Raw genomic sequence first — 15,006 nt, 5'->3', positions numbered from 1 at the left:
TTACCATGACATCAAGACCTGAGCCGAGATCAAGAGTCAGGCGTTTAACCGACTGAACCACCCAGGTGCCCGTCTTTTGCTTGATTTTTACTGAATTGTCTTTTTATTATAGATAATTTATATGCCTTTAATATACACTATACAGACAATAACATACACAGATACAACTTTATATTACTGAACAACTATATAACAAACTACGGAAAGAATAAAATAAACATCTTCCAGTCTATACTTTGTATTATATTATACTGAATAGACTTTTAATGAGCTCTATTTTATGTCTCTTTATCGGGTATTAACATTTGGAACAATGGGACTGAGTCAGAACTTCCTATCGGGCGCAACATCAAGTCAATTCATTTATTTTGTTTTTGTTGGAGCACAGAGGGTGTTGTAGCAAAGGGAAGGAGAACACAAATTCCATGTTTTGCAATATTTGGGTATCTTTGCAATGGGCTGCTCCAAAAATCATTAATTATTTCATCTTGGAGAGCTCACCTTCCAGTTTTTCAAGATCCAGAGGCTTGAAATTAGTCACCTTCACTCTGAGCTGTTCAACTTCTTGTTCAGAGCCTGAAGATCGGCTTTTTGTTAAACAAAACAAAAACAAAAACAAGAAAAAAAAAACAAAAAAAGAAAAAAAAAACCAAAACCAAAAAAACAAAACTGCCATCTCTCAGATGCATCTATGAGAAAAGTTTAGTGATATGAATGTTCTGACGTATAATGAACATTGAATACTGTCACAAATATGTGCTGAGATTATCGGATTCCTACTAGGCTGCTTAATTATTGAATAGACAGCGTGCTGCAGTGAATAAGCAAAAGTGCCTGTAGACCCACAGGCATCATAATGTGCTTCAGGTGACCTTGCTTTCTGGTCTCCCCAGGTGTGTTGTGTCATTTTAAAAGGTAGATTATTGGGGTACCTGGGTGGCTTACTGGTTGAGTGTCTGCCTTTGGCTCAGGGTGAGATCCCGGGGTCATGGGATCTAGTCCCACACTGGGTTCCTGGTGAGGAGCCTGCTTCTTCCTCTGCCTATGTCTCTACCTCTCTCTCTCTCTCTCTCTCTGTGTGTGTGTGTGTGTCTCTCATGAATAAATATATAAAATCTTTAGAAAAATAAAAAAAATTAAAAATAAAGAGTGCACATCAGCACAGGTATGAAGTATGAACCCTACGCTTAAGTAGAGCTGTGCAGTCCTGGAGGGAGAAAAGCTGGTTCCATGCCCTCACCTTCCATGAATGGTCTGTACATGACCTCCTCAGATCCAAACAAAAAGGAACACTTGGGGATCCCCATCCAGGAGATGTGGCCCTCTCGAGGCCGTGTTGGTTGGCTGGCACTGTGGATCCTTTTCTGGGCTTCACCGGGACTTCCTGAAGGGAGGCCAAAGCAGCAGGTCGCTCTCTCTTCTCTTCCATTTCCCATCTTTAGGAACAGGAAAATCCCCACTGGTCACAAAAAAAGGCTGGAAAACCCCTGGTCTGGATAAATTTAAGGGCATTCATTTCAATCTTCTGATTCAGTTTTACATACCACATAACTCTCAATACAGGTGATATTTTGGTTAGAGAAGAGAGGGAGAGAAAAGGGAAAGAAATATAGAAATATTAATAAAGACATCAGAGAGATAAAAACAAAATGACTTTGCTCCATGGTTCTGTCTCCCCCTCCTCTTATCTCCCTTTTTCTGTGGGAGGCAGCACTCTAAGATGTTCCCCAAATTCCTGGCCCCTGGTGTAAACACATATTTTCCTAGTTAGTCAATGAAACACCAATCTAGGTATTGCTGTGAGGGGATTTTGCAGATGTAATTAATCCCAAATCAGTTGACTTTAAGGTAGGGAGATTAATAGGTTGGCCCGACCTCAGCGTCTGGAAGTCAGAAAGAGGAGAAGTCAGAAGAAATGGAGGCATGACACAGACGACCTGAGCCGAAGGCAGACGTTCAACCACTGAGCCACCCAGGTGCCCCAGTCTCTGTCTCTTTCTGTCTCTCATCTGTGTTTTTGTCAAGAACCCTTGCCTGGAAGATCAGAAGTTTTACAATTAGTTAAACCCTAAATTTGCTACCTTTTCGGAAATTGGTTTAAAAGGCTTAAAATCCACATTGTTATTTTGCGACTTTAGTTATGATTTGGGGGGCCTCCAATTTTGCCTTGTTATTAGGAGGACATAAAACCAAATTCCTCTCTCCATTCTTATTTTAGCTCTCCTTCCTGTCCACTAAATAGCCCTTAATGGCAAATTTATCAAAGTCTAGGATAATTTGATTTGGCTACTCAGTGGAACACAGCATATTATTTCAGCTACTGTGGAAAAGGACAAGTGGCCATGAAATGAGGGAAAGTGGCCTGTTTCCAGTGGCTAGCAAACCACGGAGAGGAAGTGCTACTTACTTTTACAAGCCACTTTGTAGGAACGCTTTTATGTGGGAAATAGTATGACAGAAAATCAAGTACAAGCTGTGACTTTGATTAAAACTATTTTAGCGTGGACACACCTGTTCTGTGACCATGAGCAAATTACTCAGATTTAGTTAACATTGGATTATAACCTTAATTTCTAGGGTTGTTGTGGTGATTAAATAAGATCATGTGTGGGTAGCCTGAGTGGCTCAGTGGTTGAGCATCTGCCTTTGGCTCAGGTCGTGATCCCCAAGTCCTGGGATCAAGTCCCCTATCAGGCTTTCCTTAGGGAGCCTGCTTCTCCCTCTGCCTGTGTCTCTGCCTCTCTGTCTGTGTCTCTCATGAATAAATAAATACAATCTTAAAAAAAATGTATAGCCTACAGTAGTTGCTCAATAAATGATAGATTGTCAAAGTTTAGACATTTTAAAGCTATTTATATATTGTCCTCAGCCTTATTAGCTCATCACCATCACCTTTGGAACTTGAAGGATCTGAACACTTTCTCAGATCTCCTGGATCTGAATCCCCAAGTGCGTGGCCCAGGCATCTTGACTTTTTAAGGGCTGCTCAGGTCAAAACCATTTTGTCGGTGGTGCTATTTATGGGCTAGCCCACCAGCACTACATTTTCTGATGAGACAGAGCTCTGTTGGCAAAAGGAGGAACTGGAAATGATTCTGATCCCAGGAGTTTAATTTTCTTTTTATACTGGGGTTGTTTGAGAGCTAGTCATGATAAAGAAACCAGGTTTCATGGAAATATGGCTGATTTTAGGGCTGGGGCAGGGAATGTACAACATGAGCCTGGAGCATCTGGAAATAGCAAGAAAGTAAGGAAACGCTCAAAAACAAAGCAATGGGGCCATGTAGAAGAGACACAAGAGCCAACCTGGAGGAGCTCTCAATGGCCAAAACTGGAACAATTTGAATGATAATATAAATGTTGGATTTTAATCTAAAGTATAAAATAAATATCCAGGAATCTATATTGATATGAAAGAATAATTGAATGATTAATAGGGAGAAGAAGTAAATGTACCATACAGAAGAATCCCAGATAATTGATGTAGATATCGTCCCTTAAGGAGAGGGAGCTTAACTCTCCACTCCTTGAGTGTGGGCTGTGCTTAGTGATTAACTATAGTGGGGTGTCATGAATGGGTCCTGGAGCAGGAAAGGGACATTAGAAAAAAATGTTGATTCCTTAGTTGTGACAAGTGTACCATATGAAGGTAAGATTAAAATAGAGGGAACTGGGTCTGTGTCACTTTTCTGTAAGTCTAAAACAGTACTAAAGTAAAATATTTATTTAAAAGTCACCTGGTAATGAGAATAAATGTGTTCATCATATAAAGCCTGAGGCTATAAGAAACTATAACTGCCATGAGAAAAATCGGGCCACGGTCAACTAAATTTTAGCATCAGTTTGATGTAAAATACAGACTATTTTTATTATTGTTTTATCAGAAGTTCTACCTTTTTAGAAACACAATCCAATTCAATATTTATCTTTATTTTACAGGAATTGGTTAGTTTTATCAATAAATACTTGTTAACTTTTACCATACATTACCCAGTTTCTGGGTTTTCATTGTATCTGGCCTCACGCCTTCATCTTGGGTTGATTTTTCTTCTTCTTCTTCTTTCTTCTTCTTCTTTCTTCTTCGATTTTTATTTATTTATTCACGAGAGACACAGAGAGAGGCAGAGACATAGAGGGAGAAGCAGGCTCCCTGTGGGGAACCCGATGTGGGACTCGAACCCAGGACTCCGGGATCATGCCCTGAGCCAAGGCAGACACTCAACCACTGAGCCACCCAGGTATCCCTATTTTTCTTCTTGTAAAGTATTTTATGTATATTCTTTTATTGAGGATGCTGCGGTAGTGTTATGAACTGAGTGCATGTGTTCCTCCAGAATTCATTGAACCCCTAACTTCCAATGTGATGCTATCAGGAGGTGGGGCCACCTTTAGATGAGGGCTTGAGGAGTCCTCATGATGGGATTTAGTGTCCATATAAGAAGAGACCAGGGAATTTCCTGTCTCTTCCTGCTGTGTGAGTCCATGGCAGGAAGAGGTTCCATCCGCAAGCCAAGAAAGAGGGTACTTATCAGGAACTGAACCAGCTGGCTGCAGGGAGCCTGCTTCTCTCTCTGCTTGTGTCTCTGCCTCTCTCTCTCTCTCTGTGTGTGTGTGTGTGTCTCATGAATGAATAAATAAAATCTTAAAAAAGAAATTTTTTTTTTTAAAGTAATCTCTATACTTAACCCGGGGCACAAACTCATGATCCCAAGATCAAGAGTCACGGGCTCTACCGACCAAGTCACCCAGGTGCCCCTCAGCTGGCATATTGATCTTGACCTTCCTAGCATCCAGAACTGTGAGAAATAAATGTTTTGTTTAAGCCACCCGGTTTATAGTATCTTGTTGTTGTAAACAAACGGATTTAGACAGGTAGTAAGCTTTCTTAGTTATTGTATATCTGCGGGAAAGAAAATTTTGCCCATCCCCTTCCCACCCCCACATCACCTCCACCAATGTTGATGATAATTCATCTAGGTATAAAATTATATATGGCAATTATTTCCCTTTATCATTTAGGAAATATTACTTCGTCATTGTCACCTGGCATCTAGTCTGCTTGGTGAGAAGTCCATGTTAAGTTTAATTGCTTTTATTTGTGAGTAATCTGCCTCTTCTTCATGATAACTTTTGTGATTTTTATTTTTGATGATATATCATTATGTTATGATATTTTAAATTTAATTTGCTATTGTTTTCATTATGAAAAGTGCCCTCCCTAATCCTCATTCCCTATTTCACCCATCTCCCCCACCCACCTCTCCTCTGGTAACCATCAGTTTGTTCTCTATAGTTAAGAGTCTGTTTCTTAGTTTGTCTGTTTCACTCTTTTTTTCCCCTTTGCTTATTTGTTTGCTTCTTAAATTCCACATATGAGTGAAATCATATGGCATTTGTCTTTATCTGATTGACTTATTTCACTTAGCATTACACTTTCTAGCTCCATCCATGTTCTTGCAAATGGCAAGATTTCATTCTTTTTTATGGCTGAATAATATGCTAATATATTAATATATTGAGATAGTAATAAGATATTATTAGATCTATTGATAGAATAATATGCTAATATATATCAATATATTAATATATTGATATATGTATATATATCAATCACATCTTCTTTATCCATTCATCTATTGATAGATACTTAAGTTGTTTCCATAGTTTGACTACTGGAAATAATGATACAATAAATATAGGGCAGCATGTGTCCTTTTGAATTAGTCTTTTTAGGTTTTTTGGTAAATACCCAGTAGGGCAAATACTGGATTGTAGGGTAGTTCTATTTTTAACTTTTTGAGGCAACTCCATACTGTTTTCCACAATGGTTGCACTAAGTTTGCATCCCAACAAAAGTGAGAGTGTTCCTTTTTCTCCACATCTTTACCAACACTTGTTTCTTGTGTTGTTGATTTTAGCCATTCTGACAGCTTTAATATAATATCTCATTGTAGTTTTGATTTGCACTTCCCTGATGATGAGTGATGTTGAGCATCCTTTCATGTGCCTGTTGTTTATCTGTGTGCCTTCTTTGGAGAAATGTCTGTTCATGTCTTCTGCCCATTTTTAATTGAATTATTTGATTTTTGAGTGTTGAGTTATATCCGTTCTTTATATATTTTGGATACTAACCCTTTATCAGATAGGTCTTTTGCAAATATCTTCTCCCATTCAGCAGGTTGCCTTTTAGTTTTCATTGTTTCCTTTGCTGTGCAGAAACTTTTTATTTTGATGTAGTTCCAACAGTTTATTTTTGCTTTTATTTCTCTTGGCCTCAGGAGACATATCTAGAAAAATGTTGCTATGGCTCATGTCAGAGAAAAATAACTGCCCATACTCTCTTCATGGATTTTTGTGGTTTCAGGTCTCACATTTACATCTTTAATCCATTTTGAGTTTATTTTTCTGTATGGTGAAATAAAATGGCCCAGTTTCATGTTATGAAATTTTAAAATGTGGATTCAAGTCAGTTGAAGTTAAAGTCACAGTGAGCAGTCTTCACAGTAGACCAACCACATCTTAAGATCTGTGAATGATTTTGATATCTGTGGTGGGGATTTTCCATTTGACACTTTCATTTTCATCCATTCTCTCTTCTTCTCTGTCCAGCTTGGAAAGAAGCACACTTGGGCCGCCTTGAGAGCTGACCGATGGAAGACATCATCTGGAGACAGAGGGACCAGAAAGGCAGGAAATGGAGGAATAGCTTCCTTTTCCTGACCTTCTTCAGGGAAGCATGTGTGGTAGTACCTGTGTCCCCCCATGATGATAGCTCTTCTTACCCACTCCAGCTCCACTGGGTGCAGACACTACCTCCTCCCTTGTACCAGCCATGTGATTGTGACAGCTTTCCATTGTCATGGGATTGCCCAATGCCAGCATCTTTGTAGAATCTGCCTTTCTTATCATGGGGATATGGTGGGCTGGAAGCAAAGATTTTCTCCACCACCACAACCACCCCACTCCCTCATAGCTTTAAAAATGTAAGATATATATATATTTTTTTCATTAGTTCATTCATTTGCTCACTCATTCATTCATGAGCATGGTGCAAGGCACTGCTACAGACTCAGGGACAGACATAAAGCATGTCACACAGGCCCCATATATCTTATCCTCTTCTGTCTATCTTGTCACTCCCTTCATACTAGCCAGTGTCCTGGTAACAGCATGGTGTCTGTTGTCTTCTTACCTTACTTTACTGATGATCCTTAACTGACACTTCTTATCTTAATGCTGTGCCTCCTTCTTTATTTAGTCAATTCTTTATAGCTTTCAAAATTCATTTAAGCAATATTTCTTCCTGGAAGCCTTCACTGATTCTCTGGTCTTCCTCATATTTCCCTGTTTCATGATTATTCTCAGAGTACTTGGTATAAAATATACCAGATACTATGCTAGATGCCTTACATGGATTGTTTCATGAATCTTCAATACAACCACATGAAGGTGATATTATATCCCCACATCACAGATTAGGAAACAAAACCTGAGCTTATTTAATGCCAGGTTCAATTTCATAGAACCAGTAAGTAGTGGAGCTGGAATTCTAACCCAGGCAACATGACCTCGATGACCACTGTGTAAAACCTCTTCACATTTAGCAAAACTAACAATTTGTCACAAAATTTTTTTATACTTGTTTCCACCACACAGTTATAATCTAGAGACATTATTTTACTCATCCATGCTTTTCTGGTGACTACCACAGTGTTTGGGAGGGAATGAAATCCGTCTCAATCAAAAGTTGCAGAAAGACTCTGTATTCCCTAATGCTTATACTTGCTATGGAGAAATTTACAAGGTGGCGAGGGCTGGGAGTGGCTTACATTCCAGAACCAACCTTTAAAAAGTTACAAATGTGGACACCTGGGTGGTTCAGTGGGTTAAGCATCTGCTTTCAGCTCCCGTCATAATCTCAGGGTCCTGGGATAGAACCCCCCCTCCCCCCGCATTGGGCTTCGTGTTCAGTGGGGAGCTTGCTTCTCCTTCTCTCTCTGCCTGGTGCTCCCCCTGCTTGTGCTCTCTGTCTGTTAAATAAATAAACAAACGAATGAATGAATGAATCTTTAAAATATAAAAGTTACAAATGCTAAAATATGCTCAAAGAACTTTCAACTTTTCCAATAAAACATTTTCTTTCCTTTGGATTTTTGCAGCAAAGCTAAAGTTGTACATGAAATAATATAAGAAATGACCAGTGCTTATACCATTACTTTTACATCTTATTATCCCCAGAACCAGACATTGAACATTTAGATAATCATGTAACATTTAATGGAATAGTAATCATGGTGATAGAATGAATGATGGGAAGGTGGAGTTTTGGGATCCTGGGCATCTTCATGAGTCCTGTCTTACTGATAAAAGCCATTCTGGCACATTGGGGCCACATGGGTCTTTTGGAGTAGCCTCCTGTTTCTCATTCAAGGACAAGACATAGGTATATATGGACTTTTCTTATTATAATATATGAAGGATCTTTGGGTTACTCTAATTCTTTGTAGGGCATGGGTTTTAGTAGAATGTACACCTGGCTTTGAATTTCAGATCTACAGTTTACTAATGTGACTTTGAGCAAGTTACTTAGCTTCTGTGAGATACAATTTCCTCATCTGTAAACTAGAGATATCCCCTAAATCTGTGACTATCAACTATCTGGTATGCATTAATATGGCCAGTCAGCTATTAGAAAATAGTAAAACTTTTTTAAAAATAGTAAAAATCAGTTTATTATGAGTCTCTCTGTCTCAAGCCCTCTGTGCTTTCCCACCACCCAGCTGCCCTGATCTCTCCCATAAGACCCCCCTTCTCCAGAAGCCCTCCTGACCCAGTAAATAAGGGGTTAGTGCTTGGCACAAGATGGATCTCTGGGATCCTGTTTCAAGTTGATGGGGGCCTTCCTACACTTGTTCTGATTCACAGGTGACTGTAAATATTTTGACTATCCTCCCACCTTCACAGGATTGTTGAGTAGATAAAATGTTTTGCCATTTATAAAGCTCTTTGTACAGTTCCTAGCTCTTAGTAAATACACAAGGCATGGCATTTATAGTGGAGGTCTATTTTCTATTGTGATCTGACATCCATTGCCTCTTCTTCTGGACAGACCATATTTTCACATTTTCCATGCATAACCACCCAGGATAAGGGATAGCAATAGCATATGAACATGCCTGGCCAATCAGAACATTTCATCTCTCCTACCCACAATGATGCGCACAGAAATGGGGACACAACCCAAAGTGGGTTCAAGGAGTCATGCTTAGCTTATACTCCTTAGAGCAACACATGAAGAGGAATTTGGAGTGGTTGCCAAGTATTCTCTAGAGTCTCTTCCAACTCTAAGAATTTATGTTAGAGAATACCCAGCTAATGTTAATAAGAGTCTTATTCAACATTCAGAAATGAGAGACAGGCTGCAACCTGAGTAGTAGGAGTACCTGTTTCCAGCAAAGCCTATGTGCGATTCTGAATTTTTCAGGAACATTAATGCATTTCCCATTCCCTTTTTTGTTGTTGTTGTTTAAATAAATATAAGTGGGTATTTTGACATTCACTGAAAGAGTCATATAGTAGTGGCTTAAGATTATGATTATTTGGCAAACATAGAGTAAGTACCTACCCTGTGCCATTTTTCTGGTTTCTGTTTTCATCCTCTGTGAACCTTGGTTCTCTTCATCCACTCATCACATCTAGTGGCTGGCTTCATGGAAGATGAGGATGTTGATGCCTGTCCTTCGTGGATGCTTTCCTTCCTTTCAAGATTCCCAAAGAAAGATCTTCCTACTCTATTTTTTGTTACTTATTCAAGCTCCATCAATGAGTTAATGGTGTATCCTACATGGAGATTGTGAAGTCCCCTAAGGCAAAAGCCACATTTTATAAATATTTGTTGATCTCTGTAAGCAATGTGTTTCCCTCAAAAGAGTGAGTAATAGATGTTGGCTAACCCTCTTTAATGTCACGTAAAGTGGAGAAATACCCATCATTTGTGATCAAGTAAGACTGTAACTACACTGATTTGCCCAGTTGACCAGTGACTTCTGGGCACTTCGAGCCTGATGCTTTAACAGTCATTCAGAACGCTTTGTAGATATCTGATTCAGTAATAAATTTGGCCAAAATCACTCATCTCTGAAATGTCAGTTTCCTTGGCTTTTGGCCTTCCTAACAACTAAATCAGGTCAAGTAGGTAGCATTCCAGTTCTGCAATGGTCCAAATGACCCAAATCAACTGACTGTGGGAAATGTACTTATTATGTGACTAAATGGAAAATTATTATGTGTTCCCTTTTTTTCAGGCCACACCCTCTACCCATTGAGCATTTGAGGACAGAGTAATAATGCAGACTCTCTTGGCAAGCCTCTACTTGTACTTTCTGGAACTGTTCTTCCCAACCATTCAGATAGGTGAGAACTGCTCTCTCGGCACATCCAGAGGGGAAATATTTAAAAATGTCCCTGCTGAATCCTTTCTGGAAAAAATGAAGTTGCACAATTCTTTCAGAAAAGAGTGCCCTAGGGAGCTATTGTTTTTTAGGAGTCTACTCAAATTGCACTAGGGAATAACTTGTATGATTACCACACAGTATCCTCAGTCCATTTTTCTGTGCATCTAGGTAGAGAACAGATCCATGACTCATTCTTTATTCAGGAGCTTTGCATATTCCACAGAATCGGCCCCCTCAGGGAGTCTTCTGTTTGATAAGACCCCAACTCAGACATCTGATTTGATGACAACTTATTCCTATCAGTTTAATATTCCGCAAAAGAGACTTCAGCTTGGAAAATACTCAGATTACTTGGCAACCACACCAAATTTCTTTTCCTATGTCTTCCTAACGTGTGTAGATCACACAGATAAAAGTAAATCTTAAGAGCAGTCTTGAGTAGCCCTTGGTTCTCTATGGAAAATATGCAAATAGACTCTTCTATCATACAAAAGAGCAAACCAGGGCAGCCCAGGTGGCTGAGCAGTTTAGAGCCACCTTCAGTCCAGGGCCTGGTCCTGGACACCTGGGATCGAGTCCCACATCAGGCTCCCTGCATGGAGCCTGCTTCTCCCTCTGCCTCTCATGAATAAATGAATAATTTTTTTTTTTTAAAAAAGAGCAAACCAAAAACATTACCCATAATAAGTTTTTTTTTTTTTCAGACAAATCTGAATACTGGCAATTTCTCAGCTGAAGTGTGTAAGGTGAGAAAAATCATAATGAAATATCAAGTAAAAAAGAACCCAATAGAGTCAGAGTTAAAAGCACGTGGGAACTGCACCGACAAATGCAGAACACAAAATAAGATATTCCACATGGACATTTGAAGTATATCAACATAGGTATCTAAATGCCTTAATTACTGTGTTCAAAGGAGCAAATACTAAGGTGTTACAATGGTCTCTCAAATATTTACTTTGGAGATAATTTTTCCATGCCAGCTTTTAACCTTAGGCAGTTTTTTTTAGAGGAAAAAAATCAGATGAAATCCACCCAGCCACTTCTAATTATGCAAAAGAAGAAAATAAGATGCCTTTCTTAATATAAAGAAGAAACATTGCAATTGACTCTGTTCCTTTGATGCAACTGATGTCTTTCATTCTGTCTTACTGTGTGAAGTTTTTGGTGATGGAGTTTTGATACGTAACTTTCTATATATAAAGGTCTACCAAATCTCTCTCTTGGGGTACCTGAGTGGCTCAGTTGGTTAAGCATCTGACTCTTGATCTCCGCTCAGGTCTTAATCTCAGGGTCATGAGTTCAAGACCCTTGTGGAGCCTACTTAAAAAGAAAAAAGAATCTCTCTCTTCAAGAAGCACCTTGGTGATGGTTGACTCAAAGACTCAGAGAAAGTCTGCAGATCTACAGAATAAGCTCATTCATCCATTATTCATTCATTCCTATATAGAGAACTTAAATTTTTAAAAAAGATTTACTTATTTATTCATGAGAGACACAGAGAGGCAGAGACATAGGCAGAGTGAGAAGCAGGCTCCCTGCTGGGAGCCTGATGTGGGACTCGATCCCAGGATCCCCAGATCACAACCTGAGCCAACAGCAGACACTCAACCACTGAGCCACTCAGGTGCACCTAGAACTTTTTTATTTGTAAATCCCAGAGTGAGTCAAGTACTGAACCAGTTTAGAACTTAAATTGATAAGCCAATGAGCTGATAATCTAAGTCACTCATCTTGTAGTTTCCAAAGACTTGGTGGATAAATGTAAAACAGGAATTGGGGAGTATTTGGGTAGCTCGGTTGGTTAAGTATCTGCCCTTGGCTTGGGTCATGGTCCCAGGGTCCTAGGATGGAGCCCCACATCAGGGTCCCTGCTCAGTGGGGAGTCTGCTTCTCCCTCTACCTCTGTACTCTCTCTCTCAAATAGATAGATAGATAAATAGATAGATAGATAGATAGATAGATAGATAGATACATAGATAGATAGATACATACATACATACATACATAAATAAATACATAAATAAATAAAATCATTAAAAAATAAAATAAAACAGGAATTGGGTTTTTATACTGGAAGATTTCAGGGTAACTTCTGATCACTGAATAGAACTGACCTATTTCAGAGTACTTCCAAAGAAAATGATAGACGGCATAGAAGACGGCACAGGTTTGGTAACGCACCCCAGCATTCCATAATGCTGGCTGTACAAGAGGTTACCTGAGGAGCTTTCAAAAAAGCTAGACAACCCTTCACCCCCACAGAATATGGCTTTAATGGTTCAGGGATGAACTGGGCATCAATCATTTCTAAAAAGCTCTCCTGTGAGAGTTCTGCTGTGTGGTCAGGATTTAGAACCACTGACCGAAGTACCATTTAGAACATTCAGTAATGGAGCAAAATTGGTAGATCTAATTCCAAGAATCCACTTACTAAAGACATTTCAATGGGACTTTCAGGATTTGGGATATGTTAAAATCTCTGTGGCAGAGAGCCACAGGACACTATGGGAGGCAGGAAAGCCTAGGTTTGATGACTGGTTCTACCTCAAACTGCACTGCATTTCAACAAGATACTTCCTTAAGCCTGTATTACCTGAAAAATACTTCACAGGGTTTTTTTTGTTTTGTTTTGTTTTTTTGTTTTTTTAGGAAATCAAATAGTCAACATAGTATCTAGCCTGGAACCTAGATCTTAGCAAGTTTGGGAGGTTGAAAAATGATTGCCCCAAAAGATATCTATGTCCAATTCCTAGAATCTGCGAATGTTACCTAAAAAAAGGATCTTTTCTGATGTGATTCAGGACCTGGAGATGAGGTCATCCTGGATTATCGAGATATGCCCTACCTCTCATAAGGGAGGTAGAGGGAGGTTTGAGACAGATGCACAGACGAGAAGACACCCACGGGGAGAAGGCCATGTGAAGACAGAGGCAAGATTGGGGCAATGTGGTCACAAGCTAAGGAATACCATGGACTGCTCCAGCAACCAGAAAGAAGCAAGGGAAGTCATGGACCCGATCCTATCTGCAGAAGGAACCAACCCTAGCAAATGCATATGGTAGAAATTCAATGAATGCTGGCTCACTTCATGATCAGGACAGAACAAGAAGCTCTGGAAAAGAAGCATTTGGAATCATTTTCAAGTGGATGTCAAGCCCTTCTATGGAGAGTCTAAAGATTTTTCTAGAGCAGAATAAACACTCAAACACAGAGAAAAACAAACCAGGGGTGCCAGTAGTCCTTCTCTGGGCTTTCTTTCCCAGGGAGACCAGGATGGGCTTCAGAGGCATGACCCCCAGCAAAATACCTATGTGTGCCCACCAGAGGGGCTAAAGGCTGAGTATGCCAAGTGATGGCAAGGATGTGGAATCAGCAGAACTCTCACACACTGCTATGGGTACAGAAAATGGAAAACAGTATTTTTTTCTTCAAATGGCAAACATACACCTAACATGTTACCTAGCCATGCCACGCCTAGGCATTTACCCAAGAGGAATGAAAACATATGTCCACACAAAGACTTGCACTGAATTTTCCTAGCAGCTTCATTGTAACACCCCCCCCCAATAGAAACAGATCCAAAGCCCATCAACAGGTGAATAAACAATGAAATACTGATCATTAATGAAAGGCATCAGTAAATGGTTTCTTTTAACATTGTGGATGAATATCAAAACCATTATTTTGAGTTTAATAAACCAGATACAAAAGAATATCTCCTGTATTATTCCACTGATAGAAATGTTTAGAAAATAAAAGATGTCTATAATGGCAGAATGCAGATGAATGGTTGCTCAGAGAAAGAAGGAGGGGTGTGGGGGGAGCCAGGAGGGATGGGAAGCAAAGAGGCACAAAGCAACTTTTGGAGTGATGGAAACATTAGTGCCTTCTTAGTGGTTGGGATTTCATGAGTCTACAAATTTGTTAAAACTCTTCAAAGTGTGTATTTTAAAAATGTGCAATTCGTTGCTTGTGAACTGTGTCTCAATAAAGTTGTTAGAAGGGAAATATTAGCATCCACCTCTGGGAGAGCAAGTAGGCCAGTTGAAAGGCCATTGGGAATCCAACCCTTGATGCCTGAAAGGCATGATAGAAGAAAAGGTGTTCTGGATTCAGTGTAAGCAGAGGGACAGTGAAAGTTGACATGTTTTAGAATGTTCCATAATCACAATTTAAATGAATAACGGAGCAGTGTGAAGAAGCACAGGATTTTCCCATTTCAATTAGGCCCTCAAATTTCAGTGTCAGGAGGCTTCCTGTGTGTTGCTCAAGTCTGCTCCCTGTTGCTTGGAGAGGATGCTAGTGATGGATTTATCTTCTCTGGGGAAAATGCCCTCTACTGCTGCTGTGTTTTTGTTTGTTTGTTTTTGTTTTGTTTTTATTCATGAGAGACAGAGAGAGGCAGAGACATAGGCAGAGGGAGAAGCAGGCTCCCTGTGGGGAGTCTGATGGGGACTTGATTCCGGAACCTTAGGATCACGTTCTGAGCCAAAGGCAGATACTCAACCACTGAGCTACTCAGGCATCCACTGTTTCTGTTAAATATGCC

General features: G+C 39.7%; 1 long non-coding RNA gene across 1 annotated transcript; it reads left to right on the top strand.

Annotated features, from left to right (window-relative positions):
* The first annotated feature begins 5 nt into the window (after nt 1-5).
* Nucleotides 6-14,115, top strand: LOC111091685. The gene is made up of 5 exons (XR_005376480.1): nt 6-65; nt 6,610-6,743; nt 10,305-10,413; nt 11,159-11,200; nt 13,259-14,115. It is a non-coding gene; the product is annotated as an uncharacterized LOC111091685 (long non-coding RNA).
* The last annotated feature ends 891 nt before the right edge of the window (nt 14,116-15,006 follow it).

Source organism: Canis lupus, chromosome 22, assembly GCF_011100685.1.
Source record: "Canis lupus familiaris isolate Mischka breed German Shepherd chromosome 22, alternate assembly UU_Cfam_GSD_1.0, whole genome shotgun sequence".
Taxonomy (NCBI): domain Eukaryota; kingdom Metazoa; phylum Chordata; class Mammalia; order Carnivora; family Canidae; genus Canis; species Canis lupus.
This window is presented reverse-complemented; position numbering and strand designations above follow the sequence as displayed.